This window comes from Hylaeus volcanicus, chromosome 4 (genome assembly GCF_026283585.1).
Source record: "Hylaeus volcanicus isolate JK05 chromosome 4, UHH_iyHylVolc1.0_haploid, whole genome shotgun sequence".
NCBI lineage: Eukaryota > Metazoa > Arthropoda > Insecta > Hymenoptera > Colletidae > Hylaeus > Hylaeus volcanicus.
Genome location: NC_071979.1, coordinates 8,656,344 through 8,678,844, shown reverse-complemented (window position 1 = coordinate 8,678,844; position 22,501 = coordinate 8,656,344). Strand labels below are relative to the sequence as shown.

The window sequence follows — 22,501 nt, the reverse complement described above, 5'->3', positions numbered from 1 at the left end:
TTTTTTACGTGAGGAAATGCGTTTACGCACGCCCCCTCATAAGGAGGAGGTAGTGTGGGACTCGCCCCTTGATTTGATATCATGGGGAATACCCACTAAAACCTCACGGTGGCCGGCCACGGCGCATTGGGGAGGGGCACCGGGATCTCTTACGAACGCTACCGGTGCCCCCCCGCGCCTCTCCCCCCCAACGAAAGGAGGAGTGCCATCTCCGGTGGGGAGTGAATACCTCCCCACCTGACCGCGGGTGCCACAGCCCCCGGTCTCGCCTGTCCCTTTTAGTCGCCTCTTACGACAAGCAGGGATTACTGTGGGCGTATTCTGTTCCCCGACCCACAGGGAAAAAATTACTTATACCTACAAATGATCCTATGAATCTGTATCTCTATTTCAAATTTGAAAGTACAACATTCTTATTTTAATTGTACTAATTGTGAACGTAAACATGTATTACGAATTTATGTTCTCGTTACTCTTCGTTTTCTGTTATACATTAAAATTTCCTGGAACACGACCTAAAACCACGAACGAAACGGCAACGCGATTCCTTCACAAATATTCTGGAAATTCGAACAATAAATTAATTTTCGCAATTATATGAAAGTTTCGTTATCCTGTATTGCTGTAATTTGATATTTCTCTCTCTAGGACATCACGTTCCCCGAAACTCGCTAGCTAACGAGCAAGAGACTACATTTCAACCATTTTTGTCGTGTGCGATGAAATTTTGTAAAACAAAATATGTAAATAATTGGTACAGATATCCCGTGCTGCTTCTTTATTTTTTTATTTCGCGTACAATAGTTTTGTCAAAGATTATTCAAAACTAGCCCCAGAATATAGTTCGCAATAATAATTCTTAATCTATTAGTGTAATAGTAGAGAAATAAATATTATACAAATATTCAGGAAACCAAAAATATTAAATGACGGATGCTTGTTGGGACCACGATTTATAATCATATCATCATTTCTTTAAAATTATTTCGCTCTCTGGATTCCAATAAATCGTGTACCATGAATATTTAATGTCAACGTCAGACGTCGTATATTTGTCCAATAATTTTAGTTTACACTCCAATCCCCTGAACATAATACGATGAAAAGGTGGTAGGAATTTGCCATTCGCTTGCATAATCATATTTTTCTATGAATTTCGTTTTACACAGGAAATATCGAGCCAAGGACAATGATGGATAGCCATTGGCTTTTCGGGCAGCATAGAATCGAGAGGTTGAAAATAGGGGTGCAATTTATAGACGTATCGTTGGTCCGTCGCGAATAAAACTCGAATGGGGCGCGAATGAACAAGTAGCTTTGCCAGTGATTCCTATAGACAATGGTGTTATTGACATTCTTCTTTAGTATTTGGGGTCGCTATTGAATGTACGCTATTTAATTAACATCTCATAAAGGAACGAGACAACATGTGACGGGACCAATCCAATTACATACTCATTAATACAGATACGTATCAGTTCCCAAGCACTGTGCTGTTGTATCGAACAAGTTGCGAAATTGATTCTTATTGACAAATTTCAGTAACGGGAAAGGGTGGTATTGAAAGGTAATTTGAATGTAAGAGAACAAATGGAAAATTAGTGAATGGAGAATAGAAAGTGGGAATTGGGGTAAATGGAAAATGAAGCTTTGAAAGTATAACGTGGAAAATGAGATACGAAAAATTAAAGATAATATCTGAAAAATTGAAAAATTTCGAATCTATAATGACGAATGAAAGGAAAATCTCAATGAAAATGCAAAATGGTGAATGCATCAGACTACAATTTGAATCTGATTTACAACGAAGCCTTTTCAAAAGGGCCTTTTTACAGCCAAGGTTTATTACAAAAGCCATTTTACAGCGAAGCTTTTTTACAAAAGCCTTTTTACAACAAAGCTTTTCGCACAAAGAATTAATCTAGTAGTCGAACAATCCTTGGCGAGCAACAATCGTGCATCGAGCACGCAAATTTTCGCAGTTACTTTGGAACGCCGATCCAGACGGAAATTTCCCATGCCTGGTGCGCGTTTCTGAAGCGGATATTAAGAAGTGGCAGGATATTGGTATCCGTATTGTACTTTCGATCCGTCGCGGTACGATGCATTCAATACTGCACGAGTTATGCACGTTGTTGCAACAGCAGACAGAGACAGCCCCAAGGTTACTTAAGCCCTGAAAATTCATACGAAAAAGAAGAACAGGAACGGTTTTCCGTTGATACCGCCATCGATAAAGCGGGAGACGCCGAGCGCATCCTTCCTGATTGAACGCGAACGGTTGCGGACCGCCAATTAAAATATGCACGATGCCTTGCTCTCTTTTTCTCTTCTCCTTTCCGCGTTTCCCATCCCCTTAGTCCTCGTTTGCATTTTTTAAGCCAACCATTCCGCGATACGGATCCGTCCCTCTATCATGCATATGCATAAGTTTTGATAAATATGTGTTGCGATGTTCGACTGGACGGAACAACGGAGGAATATTAATTTCCACACTTTTCGGCTGTATTTAAATGTAAGTTTCGTACGAGCAACGTACGTCGAACGACGTGACGTATCGCTTCTGATTAAAATGTTTTATCGAAACGTATTTCACGAATGCAAATGGGTATGGTTGATTTTTCGCGATTGAAATATCGAATTGATTTTCCATGGGAAAAGGGAGAAATACCTTTACAGTGAAACATGGTCGGATTCTGTTATTTCGAAAAATTATTTTCGATCCAACGGATAGAATATTAAATATATACTTATAAATTATCCTTCAAATTGTTGCATCGCATAGTGTAAAAGATACATATAAATATAAATAGCAATGTTATTAAACGTTTGTAATCATTGTTAAAAGAGAAATGCTTTGTCCGCCTTATAAACATTAAATATTGAAACGAAAAGGTAGCGAAGCGAAAATGTAAAAGTTAGTGAAAAAGAGCAAACAGACCTGGCAGATAATTAATTAGTCGCACTGCATTTCTGTCTCTCGTTTCATTTATGCTTTGCACAGTGACGAACTTAATTAAGAATCTCTATCTTCGTTAACATCGCTGTGGCAAAATTGCTGGATCTGATCGAAAGGATGAAATAACCCAGTCATCTCGTACCTCTTTCTTGATACAAAAAACACATGAAAATGTTCAAAGCTTTTTAATTATTGAGACAAGAACAATCCCATTCTGCGAGAAATAGTAGAATCTTGTAATATATCATTAATTTGTTATACGTAAAATGAAAAGTAAAATGTAAAAGTAAAATTCCTTGATCTTCCTTGATCCAGAGACTCGACAATTGCGATATCTTATATTCCAAAAGCTATCCAGCAATTTCGAGTTTTTACTTAATTCGTGTGAAATTTTGTCCCAAATGAAACGTCAGACATGTTAATTTTACAGTGCAGAATTTAATAGCCATTTTCATCAGAACTCGCTCGAAACAATAAACCAAATCCGCATGTCGACGAGGAACAATGGCTCATAGCACTCATAACCCACCATTAATTAATGCGTCGTACATCTTGCGGGTTTTCCCAAAATATGACCTCCGCTAAAGTAACGTATTCCGCGATATCGGGTGGCGGCGAACGCATTGGAAACCAGAGGTGGGAGAAAGAAGTCGCGGTTAATGGCTGCAAATCGTGGACGCCATTAATCAGTGACCGATACAAAGCAGTCGTTACTGCGGATCATTAATTATTTCTAAATCGCTGCGTGACAAACCGCTACTAAAGGCTACCAGCTTTATAACATAGACCGAAGAACGACTGATTTTAGATATCAGCGTGGCGGTTACTGTATTTAAATATTTTCAAAGTTTGACCAAACTGGCCTATCGATCGTTCCGACGTTTGCTCGTCGAATATCAAATAATAAATGAATAAAACACAGTCCAAACTTTTGTTTCAGTTTCAAATTTACAGTTTCAAATTTCAGTTTCAAGCTTCTTCTTTCCATCCTTATTTAAGTCACGAATATTAACAATCGCAGTTACCGCAATCGAGCCATGAAGCGTCGTCAGCGTCGAGCAACATGCGCGAGTTCAGAACGCATATATCTCGGTGAAATACGTGTCTCCCTGGCTCCCCGGGCCAAGTTGCCGTTCAACACGCGCTATTTATTAGCTCCGAGCCACGTTGACGAGCAACCGTGTTGACTACTGTTAATTAAACCCGGGCAATTATTTTACACGACGTCGTAAACCATCCGTGTCTGTGTCGTCCCGTGAAAATAGAGTACACCTTGTCATTGCACGGTATCGATCGCGCGGTGTAGCATATTGTCGCTATCCATGCCTCGATCGATCTCACGTCGAGAATTCATCGAGCTTGTTGCTCGTCCGGCTCGCGACGAGGGCCCTTCTCGAGGAAGTTTCTCCGATCCGTCGAAGAACGAGAGAATCGAGGCGCGAGTGGACGCATTCCATTACGTCGTCGTCGCTCTTTCGAAGATTAAACCCGCCCCCGGAGATGATTAAACGAGTTACGGCTCGATGCCGGCAGTCCACGGCGAGCTGTTCTCCGGGCAATGGGGTATTTAATTTTGTCGTCGACTTATGTAACTGTCGGTACACGTGAAACGCTTCTTTTGTGCACTCGGAGAAATTATAGGGTTGCTGAAGTGATCGTTTCAATCGAGGGGAGTAGATTGTCAGAAGGGCTTTAAAATGTAGTCTTCTTTGGGAATTAATTTGAAGAGAATGAATGCTTGGCTACACTTTTCCTTTTACGTAATGGTCGTGTATATTTTAGAGAGAAGAGACAATATTTCGTAGTCGTATTCAGAGTGTCTTGTCTAAAGTTTTGTTGGGAATGTTTATAAATATCTCGTGAGAAAATGAAGCTATCAAAAAGTTGCTTGGTACAGAGTTTAAGCAAATTAACGTGCCCAGTGTAACGCGTGTTATCCATCAAGCTAGGAGTAATATAATAATATTTTAATGTAACATCACCGTCAACAGTACTCGAGAATAAGCAGGGAATTCCGGAATTATTAAATGCAAACGAACGTAACTTTATAAGCTTCTACAAAACTGAAATGTATGCAGGAAACTGAGAATAATTAATCAGTGAGAGGTTGTGGATATAAAATGAACATACTAATAAAAACGTTGAATAAATTTGAATAATGCAGCACGTTCGGCGTTTAACAAGATGGATATACAATCACGTAACGGGTAGAACCTCGAGAATTGAATAATTTACGTGGTCTTTGTTTACGTGCGAAGGGAATTCGTATGGTATATACGTAGCGGCAGTTAAAATGTCGGCTAAGATCAACATAAAACATCGCGAAGAAATTAGGACGCTCGGTCATCGGTCCTGGATGCTCCGACATGTAATTGTATTCCTGTGAAATGTAACTCGTTTCCCAATTGACCTAATTTCGTTCAATCTCTTCTTTATTTGCACAGACGTCCCCTCCCCTCGCTTGCCTCCGCGCTTTTGTCCTTTGAGACGTGAAAATTTACAATCTCCATCGAATCGTTCGCTCGCGTTCCGTTGTTTCTTGCGCGTGCGTTCCGATTTCTCGAAGTGCACGAAAGAAATCTTTCAAATTTCCATTTCCTGCGTTCTAACGTACTTCAGTTGGCCTCGATAAGGAATTTCGAATATTCGTTTCATTTTCAGTTACTAAGGTTACGATGTTTGTCAATGTAATCGTTAATTCCATTAGAAAAAACAGCTTTTCTCGGAGGGAAATGATAAGAGTCCATACTTTTTTTTTTATTAATGCATCTGGCATCGTTAGCGTTTGTGTACGCGTAATTTTCCCAGTCGTTACTACCATGTATAGGCGTATCGATATTGCGAATAGTGGTGGTTGGCGATGGGATGACGCAGTTGAAATAAATACGCAATGTGTTATTAAAGATTCTTATCGCGGACTAATCGACATATGACGTACGTCCAGGGTGTGCACATTTTTTAATCGAGGAAGAGGACAGGAAAATGTATGCGCGCGCGCGAAGCTCTTCCTTGATTTTCATTCTTCAAATAACAATGAAGTATTAAGCTTGTAGTGCTTTTTGAAATCAATGTACTTTCATTCAATAGAAGTTGTTGAAAGAAAAAAAAACTAGTTGAAAGTCCAGCGTTCGCTGTTTACTTCGCAGCGTTTCGGGGATGTATTCGCACAGCGTTATTGGTCGTTCATCAGCATAAACATACACGGCATCGATTTCGTTTCGCTGCCATCGATGCAACGGTATAATGAGGCCTCCGCTGGAACCGGGACGGTTATGCATTTCCATGTTCGCGCGAGAAATTAACGAACACGCGGATCACCGACGCCCGAGAGAGAAAGGTAGCCGTAGAACGGTGGGAGGAAGAGAATAAAAGGCAGACTCTGCACGATGGCAATCAATGGGAACAGCTCCGCTCTGCCCGAAGCGAATTACCGTTCGAAAGAAAAGTTTCCCTCCGATTCGTAACGAATACCGCATTTTCGCTCTGTTTAGTTTCGTCCGAGCGAGCTGCCGTGTTACCTGGCCAAACGTTCTGGCCCCCCGAGCCGTGGAATCGGGTCTCGAATTTTTCTGGCTTGCCCACCCCACCGCGCTCTGCTCGTCATTTGCACCAGAGACGCTCGTGACTGGTTGAAACACGTCCCGACCAGCGGACATCTTTTTGCTGGACCGAATTGGCCGGTGAAAATAAAATCTAGCCTGCAGAGCCAGCGGCTGGTAATTGGCTTGTTTTAGCGCGACATTTTTGCGACAATTATTGCTGTTCAGAGCCGCGAATTGCTCGTTCGTAGTCCCATGGATCGACTGGTAACGGGCACGAGCTCGTTCTCTGCAATTAGTTCGGGGGAAAAAAAATAGTGTTCAGGGACTCGTGTTATTCTCGTCGAAGTTCCGGGCGGATTGGCGTCAACAGAATTTTGCTGGTAGGGACGCCGCGCAACTCTTAATAGTACGTGTGTACCTTTGTTGGAGGCGTGAACTTTTGTTTTCGTACAATTGGGTCTCGTTCGTAGAGAGAACTTGTTAAAACCTGGCTCGCTGTGCATGGAATTCGAACATCTACCTTCGGTTTTATTCTTTGTTGTACGTGGTGTCTGCATTAGGACAATTAATGTCTTTATTATGCAAGGTAAAATTTTATTCGATGACTTTTGGGTGTACATAGCGAGTTGATAAATAATAAACAATTATTGACATTCGCAAAAACGACATAACTTTCTGGTCTTCCTAATATAATTTATTAAATTATATAATATCATATTATAAATCGTATATGTTCAATTAAGTCTACGTAGTCTACAGCTATAACACTGACCTCCCTAAATTTAAAGTTTATCCCATTTCAAATCAGATTTCATAAAAAGATATGAAACTGTGTCACTAAAATACCACCCCATCATTTATGAATTTTATATTCCACTGTTACCGCAGGGGGGCCAGATTCAAAATGAAGTATTCGCACGGATCGACCTGGAACGTATATTAATATTTTAATTCCTCCGGCCACATCCGATGTTTGTGTTTACTCGACAAGTTCGACGTACTCTTGCACGAAGAATCAACACGTTTTTGCACCCTCCAGTAATGTTGTGGTCCCTCTGTATATACCGTCGACGCAGAAAAATTCCGAGAATGCTCTTCGAACTCGCGAATGAAAATGTTTACCCGTCGAAAGAATAACACCATCGGCGAATCGTTATCACTGGCGGCAGCGAGACAGTGTATTGAAAAAATTCCGCGCGCCCCGCGAGCCCGAACTTTAATCCCCCACGGTAAACAATAAACGGGGATGGATGACACGAATTACTCGTGATATTTGGAAAATGTAATATACACGCATTTTTGCCCAAACACGACAATTCTCGTACAACAAAAGTATGTAGCTCAACATTTTCATTTTCCAAGCTAATCCTAACCAGGCTTTATTTATTGTTTGCATTATTTATTAGGGCCGAAGCGAGTTTGACTGGCTATGTATCATTCACATACTTCATCCGTTCGTAAAGAATCAATTCATCGCGTATAAAGCGAAGTGACAAAGCCCATCTGTTATCAATATCCTCCAAATATTATTCTCAAATTCTATTTTAGAAACCTTTTGCAACAAATCAACAATTCCATTTCCACCAGTCGCACACGTGATTCGAAATAAATCATTCCCTCTGTTGGAAGTAACGTTTCACCCAGTCCCTGAAAAGGAACAAACGAACGTTTTCGCAATTCAGAAACTGACGGAGTTAATAATTATGTTCGTCTCCTCTTTTCCTTCTCGCTCTGTGTTACGTCACAGGGAACGATCAAACGAGCGAAATAAGATGATAGACTTCTATATTTGGGGATGGAGGTTGGCCTGATCGAGTTATGGCCAGGAGGGGGTGGATATTGAGCACGAGGGACCCTCGTGAATTTTCCCGGCTCGAAGTCAGCCAATAGTAAAGCAATATAGGGGAAGATGCCGTGGTCGTATTTATACCGGATTCCAGAGCAGACCTTATTGCTGTTATCGGTGAATATCTCGAAATTAAATACGCCGATACGACTACCTCCTCTTACCTCCCCTAACCACCATTTCGATGGTACGTGTGATGCACGTGTACACGTGTAGGCTCTGATGAGACTTCTACAAACGTGCACACCACCACTCTTTCGTGTTCATGGCTGTACGGGGTGAGCGATACTGGCAACGAAATATCGCGAGCAATTTGTTAATGGTGGATTTATCGATCGACGGCGTACTGTTTCGCGCCTACCGATTGGTTGGTTGAAATTAATTGAAATCTCACGAGCTGGGGGTAGTATTCTTAAAGAACGGATAGGGGAATGTTATTTGTCTCCAGTCGCGATGTATGTCGTCGATGTAATTATTGGAATCGTACGGAGCCTCTCAGGAATTCTCGAACTAACTAGGCGAGTAGGGAAGATATAATGGTATTGTAAATTGAATTATTTTTGTTTAATTTAATTCAATTAATTGAATTCTGGACAAGTAGAATGGGAGTTGATTTAATTATCAAAAGACTATGGATTTAATTTACCAGTAAATTGCCTATTAAAAATTCTAAACACACGTGTTTATCAATTTTTTAAAACAACATTTTATAATCGTTCCGCCACCTCGTATTTAATTATAATTTTCATCGCACACTAAAAGCAAAAAACTCGACCGAGTTACAAAATGGCTGTCGCGTTATTTGCGATTTGTTGGTTTTCTGTTGCGTAAAAGTTGAGGAAAATGAACGTACCGTTACGGGAGTACTTTTCTTGGAGAGTTTCGTTTCAATGGCGAGAGCGACGACAGTCACCTCGTAGTTATATCGGGCGTAATGCGGGGAAGGAAAATTTCGAGGTACTTTCCAATCCACTTTCGGTCCACAGCCCTGGCGTATTTCTCTTTCGGTTTCGTTCGCCGTGCTTTGATGGCTCGTTTCGGGCTCGATGCATGAAATATTTGTGCCAGCTACTATCCGATAGCGAACAGAACACGCAACGGTATCTTCTGAATCCTATTTCCACGTTTTTCTGACGAATTGGCGAGCGTCTTACTTTTTTGTTGAAAATTTCTGACGGAGGTTTCTTGCTCATTCGGTCGAAATCCGATGACTCGCAACGCGGTCGTGGAATCACGATTTCGTCGTCGCGTATATTTCTATGCAAAGAAGTTCTCTATTCAGGGCAGTTTTCCGTAATTCATACAATTATAAAGTAAACGAAAGGCTGTAATGAAACGTAAACTTCAGTCTGCAAAGAATCCGACGTGCGGAAGACGCAAGCAAACCCGTAGCCTCTCGGAACTTTTTTCCAGCCGGCGGGTAATTCCAACGGAAAAAATCAGTTATTGTGGTTTTTTTATTTAATAAACCATGAGATGATTTATTGAACTTGAAATTGTTTGATAGATGTAAGAAATACAAAATGGTTGTCTAATTAGAGACAGGAAGATTGTGTATATTGCAGGTGATTAATTACGAAACGAATAACAAATGCCAAAGGTTCCATACGTTCGACTTTCTAACGACAGGATGAGACGACACTCGAAACAAGGACAGATCGCCTTCGAGAAAAATACATTGCCAATTATATCGCAATATTCGATCCATCGAGTGGTCAGATCCGATGGAAGCCACTCGACCTCGTTCGATCCCCTTATCGGCAGTGTCTCTGCTTCTAATCTCTTTGTGTATTTTAAGGAAATACCCCTCTTCTTCTCCTCCACTTTTTTTATTCGCGTCCTTCGCCCCGAACACTTCGTTCTACCACAAATTCTTTAGCAATTGATGCGCACCACCGACAGTTATTCACGTCGGATGAATAGTATGCTGGCTTTCGCGTCGACGAATCAGAAATACCTGGGTCATCCAGCTTCAGATTACGGAAATCTTTTGAGGCTTCCAATTCAGTGGTAAAAGACTGTATTGATAAACAGTCGTACGGTTTCCATTTCGAATTGAAAGTTGCTCTCGACGACACCTTCGTGGCGTAGGACGTTCTAGGGTTATTTTCCTTATTCTTTGGGTTATTTTCCAGTAAGTCTTTTATATTATAATATTTCCTTCCGAAGAAACTTTGGAGATAATTGGAAAAGTTTCTACTATCTATGATCTTCATAGACCCACTTTTCCTCGTTCTGTGAGTGTAACAGGAAGCATTGGACCTATTCTACCTTCCCTCGAACGTAAGCTGTTTCTATAGCTTACGTTTACAATCACAACTAGTCCATTTCTACGCGTCGAATGGGATACGTACTCGTAACAAGAGAATCTATGTATGTAGTTCTATTTATCTAGGACAAGCCCTATTCTACTGGCACGATTGGTTACGCCGCAACCGTGGCGGCTCTTATTCCGCGTGTCCGATCGGATACGGGTCCTATTCTACTTATCCGATCAGGATGACCCTGTTCTATTGGACCAGGGTGTACCTGTTGTACTGGACTCATGAGGATGACCCTAATCCTAGTCATCAGGGTGACTCTATTGTTGGCAATCTGTATGCGCAATATTTCTGATTTCTCATTTTTAATTTCCTTGAAAAATTCGTCATAATTCTCAGGTACTAGCAATTCAACAATTTTTTTGCTTCAAGATAATTATTACATGTTCGATTATTTTTACGTATTATTAATTCGGTACATTCAATCGTAGTATTTGTTGTTTTTAAAATATCGATAGAAAAACTATGATGTTCTTTTATTTGTCCCACAGGTGAGAAAATTAAACTATCTTGTTAATTAAATTACGACTTATTCTAGAAATATTTAGATTTCAATTAATATATTTACCTACAAGTTTATCTATCGATATGATACGAGTATAACTGCTCGAACATTTTTCCTCGAACGGATAACGATAATAAATTACGGAAAATCTCGCGATTCCATTTCCGAAACTTAATTATCGAAGAATCATAGCAACTGTCAAACAACTTCTGAAACCCTCGGGGCCAGTGATGCTCAACCAGGTTCGCGAGGAAAGTTAATCACACCGCGAGGCCAGTCTCGTCCAGGAGTTTCGGAATCGACGGGCGGTCTGAATTATCGAGCAGTCGGATAGCGGTCCAATTATGTTACGCTGGCGCGAATGGCGGGCCTGGTACGTACGAGCCCGCTACGTACGTACGTCACGACCCGTGCAAACCGTAATTAGGCGAAGTTCCGAAGCTTTCGAAACTTAAATTCCCCAGCTGGCGTGCTCGGGCTGTGGGCGCGGTCACTAACTTACGGTTAAAGAACTTGGGTGACCCAGTGTGTTTGAGTTAGTTCGCCTCTCTTCACGGACACTGCCGGTTACGCCGACTTAGACGAATCGGTGTATCTCTGTCCTTTTGTTTCTTCGAGTATCGGCATTTTTATGCTCCCTTTACGGCACCTTTGTTATCCAACTTTTTCGTACTCGCCCTTTTCCGAGTCGCTGTGTCGTTGGGAAATATTTCTATGTCGTCGCATCCATTCCAGAGGATCGCGTGCACGGGTTGGTTCTATGTCAGGGGAGAAATGGGCCGAGTTGATAACGCCGGTCGGTTGCGATAATGACGACGAAACGAGTCTGTGAACTTCATCGATTTCGAAAGGGCGAAGGATCGCGGGAAACGAATTAAACGGATGGTAGCGATTGGCAATCCTGCTAGGACTTCTGGGGGTCTCGAATGACCCGCCAGCTGTGTCCAGAATATTTCTAGCTCGTTCTGCTTTCTTTAGCTACTAATTTCTGCATAAATTGAAACGAAAGTTGTCTTTCTACTGCCTTCGAAGCATCATTTCCTATAATCCGACTGCGGATTTCATGCATTTATTGGGTACGTTAGTAAAAAATATGTATGTAGAATATTAATAAATATAAATACATTTTTTTCTCCATAAATTCTGGACCACTTGGTGCACTCGTATCTCCGCAAGAATGAAATTAATAGCTCTCGCATAATTCGGAATTTCCGCAGTGCGTCCTAGATACAGCCGAGTGGCCTCGAACGGAATCAACGACGTTCGATTTCTACGCGGAATAAGTTGTGTTAGGAATAATGCCACCGAATGGAATCGTTCCGTGTGTTTTTTCTTCCCCTCCATTTCGCGGCCATTCCAGTCCATTTTCAGCCATTAATCACGGGGTCGACTGTTTGGAGGCAACCACCTGACCTAATTGGAGCGCTGCGAACGGTGAATCGCACTCGACGTACTTCACTTTGTTATCAATCGGGGAGTTTTATCGACGTTCATTGAAAGTACGATGCTGCCCGGGATTCTGCAACCTCAGCGTTTCGCGATCCAGATCGGAGGGAATCTGAACTCTGTCAGGTTCCTCGGCGAACTTTAAATCGACCCAGGGCGAAACGTATAGGTGGCAAAGGTGCCATAACTTCGCTCGTTCTACTTAACAATGCCGAATCGATCGACGGCGGGGAACAATTTTTGAGCGTTCCCCCGGGGTCTCTCTTGGTTTACCGTCGCTTGTAACCGTTCTCGAATTTTACGATTCACCGGGCAAATAATATACCCCAGCACGCAATTATCAATTTCAGTGGTTACTTCTTACCCGTCGTAAACTGGCGGCTCGTAAAGACCAGAGGGTGCGCTCGTCGCCCGTGCCTTTCGCACCCAATTCTTCCCGTATACGGTTTTACGGGTGTAGCAGTTTCATTCGGTAGTATTCTCGTTTCAATCACCAATTAAACCATTTTTATTTGTTACGTGTCGAAACGGAAAAATTAGAAACCGTTATGCGGGTTGAATATTAAATAGTTTTGTTCCGTAGTAGGGAAATATTTTACGATGTCGTATGTGTGTATCTCTGAAACGATTAATTTATTCGTTTCTGCTCTGACAAATTATATGCAGGATCATTACAGGTGTCTAAAATCTTCATCGAGGGTTAATGAAAATCATTCGTGAATTCACTCTGAATTTTTCTATACAACAAGACACTTTACCCATCCAACATTTAAACCTCCAACCATTATACATCAGAGAAGATACCTGCATTAAACCTAAAAAACATTAATACTCGCTAACTAATAACCACTTTTTGAAAGCACCCAGCAGTTTCGCCCAAGGGAAAACTGTACTGTCGCACCACAAACGAACTTTCCCTTCAAAAAGAAAAAAAGAGAAGAATAAACCGCAATCCGCATGCATGCACGTAAAGTCTAATGGTAACATGGAGAGCTGAAACACTGAGAACCATTCGCTTCTTTCGTATCGCTAATTATTCTGACGATACCATTCGACCCAGTTCCACGAGATGCTGCGCGTACATACACGGGAGCCCATTAAATTAACCGCTCGCGTACCCGTTATCCTTTTTCTCTCCCGATCTCTTTTGTCCCCGAATTAATTTATCGACGCGCTATTCGGAAAAGGAAGATACGCTTATCGAAAGTTGGCGCATCGCGGTACCAGGTACCGACGAAATGACCTCGATGCACTGTTTCCGGACGAAGATCTAATTAAACGGAGCATTATGCGCGGTCCCTTGTGCCCGAACGTCTAAGCCGCTTATCGTTGCGGGCGAGCAGTCGAATTCATACAAACATGGGAACGTACGAGCCCGGCGGCCGCTTTAATTCGATTTTATAACGACAGAAATTGCTGGCTGGTCGCGTTCACGCCACTGTAACGCGGGAGAAATCCACCGCGAAATTTCACGAATTACACGCCGTAATTATCAACTCCGACGTCTCTATCGTCGTTCTAGCACGGCACGACGGCAATTAAATGAAAACACGCCACGGCGATAATTTATCGCGCGACAAGATTTATATTTCTACTTGGACTTCTGTTGCGTTATGCGCCTCGTGGGCTACCTTGTAAGAATAATGCATGAAATAGCGAATATAAAGAATAATGTTCGATGAATTCTCCCGGGGGATGATTTTTCATTAAGTATTTCCTATGTATGTTCAGAAATGTTCAGATATCGAATTTTCTAATATCTTCAAAACATTCGGGATACATTCAGGAACATTCCAATACTTTCCAAACTTTCATTTTCATTTAAAATAAAAAAAATCGGATATGCTCTACACTACTCGTGTTTTACCTAAAAACATCCCCTTTGGAAAATCCTTGGTTGTCATCGACTATTCGCAATATTAGATTCTGCCCCCGCGACACTTTTCGGTGAGCTACTTGCGAACGTCGACATACGGAGACAACCAGCGTGGATCTCCACAATGGCTTTCTAGATTTTACATGCATCCGCAAACCCCGTCTGCAAGTGACATCGATTGCTATTGAGAGGAATAAGACGTGAATCCTTCCTTGAGAAAGTCGGTTGACACTTCCCAGCCACATCCAGGCCCTCGAAACCGCAGTGCTAACCAGAAACGTAAGATTTACGATCCCCAGAAATGGCTGTGTCCTTTTAGTCCGCGTTGTAAATTCAGCCACGTGTCCTTAACAGGAGAAACGATAAGATTTATCCCGGTGGTTCTGTAGCCATTCGCGTATTTATTAAATTTAACCTCGCGGGATTTTCGAGAATCTCCTTCTGGACCAAATAAGAATTTTGAAGAGTTAACCCTTTCAGATACGAATTATCTTTTTTCTTGTACCAATGTAATTTAATTTTCGAAAAAATGAAAAAAAAAAATTCTAATAGTGTCCAGCGTCGGTAATTTTTAAATGTTGTATCCTCCATTGTGTAATATAACTGTATAATACACAACTCGATCGTCTAGATTCTATACCCAAAGGATAGCTCTCTCACCAGTTATCCAGTGACCCTAACCTAGTGGTCTTCGCTTCCTGACAGGTGTTCGGAAATAATTTCCACACAAGGACACGAGAGCTAAAATGGGAGTCTATAATTAAGCCGTTCGTTGCACAAATCGATCAACTCCATGAAACAAAAAGTTGAGAAATGCGATAAAATGACCTCAGAAATAAAATATTTATTATTCAACGAACAAAAATTTTATTTCGTTTAATGGTATTTATCTTTATTATTCAGGAATGTTATTATAAATATAAAAAGTTACGACTATATCAAGTGGTTCGACAGTTAAATTAAAAATTTCGCAAAAAGCAGAATTGATCGATTTGTGCAGTGAACGGCTCAGTTATCAGGGACGCGATGAAACTTTACTTTTCGTTTCGTTCCACGCGCACGTCGAGCGGAACGGTCGAAATTTTCCACGGTGCATTATTCGCGCAGCGAGCAGAACGAGTTAAGGTCCTTTCAGAGTTAATTATCCTCGTAACCTCAGGTCGGGGTCGACTGGTATTTCGCGTCCCCGCGGCAGGCAAATATTCTATAACGCAGACTCTTTAACCTGTCTTATATTCCGGGAGCCGAAAAGCCGTATTGCGGCTCTGGCCTAGATTTGGTGTAATTTGGAGTGCGATCGTTAACGAAAGAGCCCGCCAAGGTGGTTCGTTTGTGTGCTGGCCGACTACGTTGTCCGAGCTGCCCCGTCCACACCTGCGCGCCCGATGTATTCTTTTCGACATTAACGGAGGAGCACAGTTAAGTTGCTCCCAACTAAAATCTTCCTCGGGAAGCTCTTCTGAGACGATACTATTTTAGCCATTGAAGAGCCATTTTAGTTGCTTTTGCAGTGATTCGAACTTTGAAAGTAGAGATACTAAAATTTCGTGGGAGGATGGAGGTTCTAGACACCTGTAATTTTGGACCTCAGCTGTGGAGAAAGGAATTAAGCGAGAGTGATTAATATAGCGACTATAAAACTGCGGAGTTCTGTTTTTCATTGAAAGTAAGGAACTCTTGTATTTGACTCTCAGGAGATGCATACTCCAAATTATATACATTCATAAATTTGAATTGAAATTTGTCTGATTCCATAGTTTTTGAGTAAGAAATTCCCCAAACATAACCTATTTTGTTGTAGTGATGGCTCCGACTCTTAAAACTAAAAATAAAGCCTGTAAGTTCTTCGTACAACGTCACAACTATCTTCCCCATTTAAATTCCGTTATAGCAAAGAGAAAAAAAATTACAGAAATGTTATAGTGACGGTATAATGACTATGTCAGAAAGGTGAGAAAATTCTGTAAAATGAGAGAGATTACTTTGATATGCTTCACGTATTAATTTGAGTAGCAGAATTATAAGTTGCACGAACTTTTAGGACGACCTACAATGATAAAATATCATTTTCTGTACATGCACACCAAGCATTTGGTTTATTCAATGACAGATAATGGCCTTTCGGTTAATTCGTTTGTTAATATTCGGCGCGAATGCATTGTGGCGCAATTGGTTTTCGCGTAGAGCTAGCAACGTCCGCTATATTGCCGCAATAAAATCCATCGGTGGACCGATGTGGCGGGCAAACTTTGCCGACGAGCGTTCGACGTGTAATTTAGCATCCGCGCTTTGCTACTGGCAGGGACGAATTTGTTTTTTTATTTCACCGAAACGGACATTCGCAAATTTTTGTGTACACGGTTTGCGTTTTTCGGTCTAACCGCGATTAAACGATTGAAGGCGAGTCCTGTTTACCATCCAAAACGAAGCGTAAAAATCGCTCGCGTCGTTGTCTGAACAAATGCACTCTCGTGGTAGCGATAGTAATAATACTAAATTAACAAATACCGAGTTTCCAGTAGCGCTGTGAATGGTACGTCGTTGCTTAAATAAATGCACGCTGATGGTAGTGATGACGATAATAGTAATACTAGATTAATAAACACTAACTTTTCCGTAGATTTTCCGTACATAGTTTGTATACTTGAGCGAAATAAATTTTAATAAATGTCGGATACGTCTCTTCGGGAATGCATGAATCGTGACTCGTGTATTTTCCGAGGTCGAGGGTGATCGATAGATCGTCAGAATGATGCAGCGCTCGAGGACGCGTATCTGCGAACCGCAGAAAGGACTTAAGAATTAGTTGACCGCGAGTAAGGTGTATTTGCCATCCGATTGGTGTTTGCGTTCACGTATCAGTTGGAGTATTAAGAGTCGCTCCTGTTTGCTGGCTCGCTCTTTGCAAAGTGTTGCTCGCATCCTTTTGTTGATCTACGCCTGCTAGTTCCCCGTGTTTATCGTTCCAAGTTACACACACGCGGGAGAAATGATTAGATTGCGGCGGAGCATGTGCGCTTGAATTTTAGGTGTTAGGACGAATTGGGGTTAAGGTTCTCGCGCGTTAGATCATGTTTCAGTTAAGATGTCAGTCGTACATGTACCATTGATGGTAACCTAATTGATGCTGAGCAGCTCGACACGAAATGGACGGAGACTCGGATCGATCTTGTTTAGGACTCCTGTCTGTTAAGAGATGACCCAATCCATGATTCGATTGGCTCTAATGACGAGGAAACTCGATGCACTCCCATTGGTGTTAGCCATTCGCGCGTTTCAGATAATTTAGTTTGATTTGCATACCCCTTACATTCGCATTAGTGTTATCTTGTTTACTATCACTGTATTCTCTAACATCTTATCGTCTTTTCCTTACACCATTTCTAAATATTTATATTTTCAATTCTTTGTTCATAGGTTATATAGTTGTGTTTATCCTAACGATGATACATAGTTTAAGACTGACGATTCGTCGTTCATTTGTTGCATATACCAACGTACTCAAATGTTTGTGACATTAAATCTATCAACGTTCATTTCTAACTATTTCTGTCGTGATGGAACAAATGACTAGTCTGAGAGACACATTTTTTAATTAAATGCAAAAACATTTTACGTTTTTCATATATAACATATAAGAGCTGTAAACACAAATTTGAAAACGGTCATTTGACCGGTCGTGGTAGGTTTAGTGTTAATGATACGAGACGCGCTCTTATCGAGCATGCAAAACCAGTAATGCCATTCGTACTTATGTGCATTATATAAAAAAAAAAAAAAAAAAAAAACTTTCAAGATCCATTTCCATGGGCCACGTTTCTCAGGAACGAAACTTCGCAAAGTAGATGAAATTTTAAACTGAATTAGTGTGACAGATTTCGAACAGTATCGCCGAGTCTCATTTAAATCAACCAAGAAGTTCAGGAGTTGCGCTTGCTCGTGAAACTCATGCATTTCATGAGCTGCTTTTTCAATTGCAAATCTTATGTTTTACGAATTTCATCCACTTATCAACTTCAGCCGGATATTAAAGTGACGCTTCAAACTTTGTCGCGAGACTGTCAAAGATTAGATAATGTAGTACATGTCCTAGTATTCATTTTGTAATCTCGAAAAAATCCACAAATCTTACTCAGATTTATTTTCCATTTCTGTGACCATAGATACCGTTCGGTTTCACAATCTTTCCACTTTTAAAGGAATGTATACCACCTACTAAAGTCCTTTTCCTTCGAGAGGTATACTGTCTCCCAACCGCTCCTCGAATTCGCCAGCTACCGTCACGGTTCGGCGCAGAGGTCATTGCTCACAGTAAAATACCACCCCCTATGTCGGTTATATAATTAATGCATTAACGCGCACCACCGAGGACCACTCGGTCCCGTATATCGCCTGGTTCGTGCATTCGCTTCCCAGGAAGACGATCATTGTAACCTCTCTCTCGTCCGCGTCCCCGTCTATCTAGGAATTTCGCCGTGACGATGTTTGTTCTAACGCAGAAGCACGTACACACGGACGGCGGTTAAGGCCTGGGTTTCGGGTCCGCGGTGATCAGGAGGTGGTACACGTACTCGACGCGTTCTCTAATTAACAAGACTCGGCTGCTTAAAGTTATGTTGGGGTCCTCCTGTTTGCTTCCGTGTACCGGCGGCCGTGTCGTCCTTTCAGCCTCCTCGCAGCCGCCCCGTGCTCGAGTAAGTATTCCCGCGAGCATCTTAACGTAACTCAGTTCGCAACGTACGCCTGGGGTGCCAACGCCGTATAATTAAGCGCCCCCGGCGCCGAGGATAATGGCGTCATAATTACGGGTCGCCTTCCTTTCCACCCCTCGCGCCGCAGCAACCCAACGTCCTCTGGTCCTCTGTCGCGACAATGCGAGGACGTCGCGCGAGCCAACGTTTCACTCGATGCTACCCTGAAAGCCTCGACTGGAGCCTCCACACTTTAAGCAAAGAGGTTTTTTTCGAACCGTGTACTTTTGGGAGATGAAAAGATTGGGAAAGATATTCTAGAAAGGCATTCGGCCGAGATTGCCAACAGTGGGACAGTCACACCTCCACGTCGAGACTAAGTGAGATAATGCGAAGCGAGCAGTGTCAACGGGTAAAATAAACGACTTTATAGCCCTCTGGGCAATAAGGGGGCTGTAAGAGCGTGAAATTCCGTCTTGCTCCTAATATTCATTCCATCTTCCAATAGTACATTGTGCGTCGAAGAATTGCTGGGAAGACCGTGATTACCGCGAAGAGAGTCCCAGGTTGCGTCTTATTATCAAGAGTATATTATTGTTCATTGTTGTTAGATGTAGAAAGATTCTCACCTCTGATTCATCCGATTGTAGGATTGTGGTTCCTCGAGGCTAACTCGATTTTTCTTTTTTGTTTCAGGTAAGCCACGAGAGCATGGACGAATCACATAAAACATTATTAAAAAAGTAGCGTTAAGTTAGCTCGTGTTTAAGGTGAGTGATTATCTCTTTGAGGTGGATACCTCCTCCATACACTTGCAAATCACTGTCAAGTATTCTCCAGTTCTCCAGAAATCATAATACATTTACTACACGTAATCCTAATCCCCGAGAATCCTTAAGAGACTCAGTAGACTCCGATTTATTAGTCACACTTGATAAATCAGCCTTAAGATCATCTAGACCTAGTAAAACATTAGAATTTCACTTCTACAAATTTACCTAAACCCGATGAAACTTGTAAAACTCATTCATGTTTAGTCAAACCTGGTAGGGCGCGTAATGTTGGCTATTCTCAAACTTACCTAAACTCCAACATCCCAAAATGTATGTGGACTCCACTGGATCTACGAAGAGTATACAGAAATCAGATTGGAAAGATTTTATGGAACTCGAATCTGGATTTACTGAGATTACATAGAAGTCAGTCAGTTTAGCATAGTTGGAACCTTATTGAATGCAAAACCGAATTGACGAATAATTTCGGAACTTAGCTAGTAAGATCTCAGAGGGTTCTTCTGGGTCTTAGCAGAGGTTTCAAGATGGCATTCCTTCTCTTGATCTGATAATCCAGGATTCAACTTCACTGGATCGAAAGATATCGTGTTCTTTGAGATCTGAATGACTTTAGGAGGATTCTTCTCGTTCAGGTAAGATCAGAGTTGATTTCAAAGAGGTCCACTACTGGAATAGGAATCAGTTTTATGTTCTACGAGGCCTCTACGTGATAGACATAATAAAAATGAATGCATGTTTCGTTGTCGAAGAACAATTTGACTAGTACACTTTACAAAAGATTTACAAACATATTTTACTTGTATCAATAATTAGGATAGAATGCACTCTATATCAAAATTCAGAAAAAAATGTTCTTTCCAAATGTACTTCTATAATATCACGTCAAGTTTTCACACATTTATTGAAGAGAAGTGATGAGAATGGCCTAAATCTTCTTGTTAAATATCAACCATTTAAACCCAATACTTTCCATCTAATGGCTAATATAGTATTTAGATGAGTTCAATAGTTTCCTATCGGGCTAAACCGGAGCTAGATAAATCCCAGTCGATCCCACTAGTTATCCGCCTGAGTTCCACTTAGTTTGATTAGTTCTGTCCAAATTATAAGCGACCTGGACCCAGTGGGGACCAATGGGAACCAGCTAAATTCTAATATAGGATTCTAACAGATCTAATAAACTCTCTACCGGTTCGCAACTGCCTAGAGCATCCCAAATTATATTCAAAGTACTCATCAAGGTTTCACCTGATCCGAAAAAGTCTCAAGTTATCCCCGTTAGGTCACCAAACATGAGTCGCCAGGTCTCAGGGTACGCGTGATTCGGGAACGAGAGTTGGGGATTCCAGGAAGTGTGATTGTTCCCTGGCGAGTGCCAGGAAGTCGTTTCAGGCCCGATGGGGCCGGATGAGTTTCAGAGTGTTAGTGCAAGTTTGATTGGACCGTAGTTATTTCAGAGAGAGAGGGAGTAATTCAACTAGTTGTGACGTCGTCCATTTAAATCTACAGACTTCCACAAGAGTTGACTCGACGCGTATTAACTCGGTCTGCGAGTCTTATTCGCGCGATAAAAATATTTCGAGTATTCTTCCACATCATTTACTCATGAGCAGGATAAGTTAAACCAACTCTGACTTACTATTTCGAGCAACCTGTCTATCTCCTTCTGTCTCCTCGCGTGGACGGAAATATCGACAAAGTCCCTCTAAGCCTATTGAAGTCTTAACGACGTATACCGACGTGTTTCAGTCTCTACGTATACTAACACCTCGTAAGCCGTTTACGGAAGTTATGATTATTCTAAACTCGATCCTCCCAGCACCTGGTCGCAGCGAGTACCAGCAACGACCGTGTTGAACCCAAGGATGTTAACATCTTAACGCTGCTGTAATGGCTAAACGATGTTTTGGAAGTTCGCATTCCTTCCATCGAAAGCAACATCGATATTACAGTTGGCTGTGACACGTACTCGCGCGAATGAGGTCGGCCGGGATTCGTAGCAGGAATTCAACGCTCTCGAAGCCCATCCGCACTCTCCTCCGGCATTCCTGTCTCCCGTATTCATGGAAATTCTAAGGACCCTATAAACTCCGTTTAAAGATCATTCTGATCGAATTAGAACGCCCCCTGTGTATATCGGCGGTCACAGTACAATGGAATTCCAATACCAATTTACGTTCGCTTTGCTTCGCATCAATGCTGCAACGTCCATCGCGCGCGGAACACTGCCCTGACAGCACCGCGCCCAGCGATGACCAATGAACGATATGGTATGTTATAATCAATGCATCTGCAATATCGCTCGAATATTCCCAACGTTGCAACGAATATTTGCACTGGAACTAGAGCAGCTTTGAAAATATTGTTGAGGGAACCATTCTTGAAATGTAAGAAACTTCTCAACTTGAAAGACAATATCGAGAATATTTCCAACGTTGCAACGAGTGGCCTGCAACTAGAGTGGCTTTAGCGTCGAAAGTAATGTCGAGTGGTGGATTCCTTTGTATCATAACTGATTCAC

At 41.7% G+C, this 22,501-nt stretch overlaps 1 protein-coding gene across 3 annotated transcripts in view; it reads left to right on the top strand.

Annotated features, from left to right (window-relative positions):
* The window catches only part of LOC128875564 (zwei Ig domain protein zig-8-like), a 357,618-nt gene that overhangs the window by 60,666 nt on the left and 274,451 nt on the right, over positions 1 to 22,501 (top strand). The window lies entirely within an intron of this gene.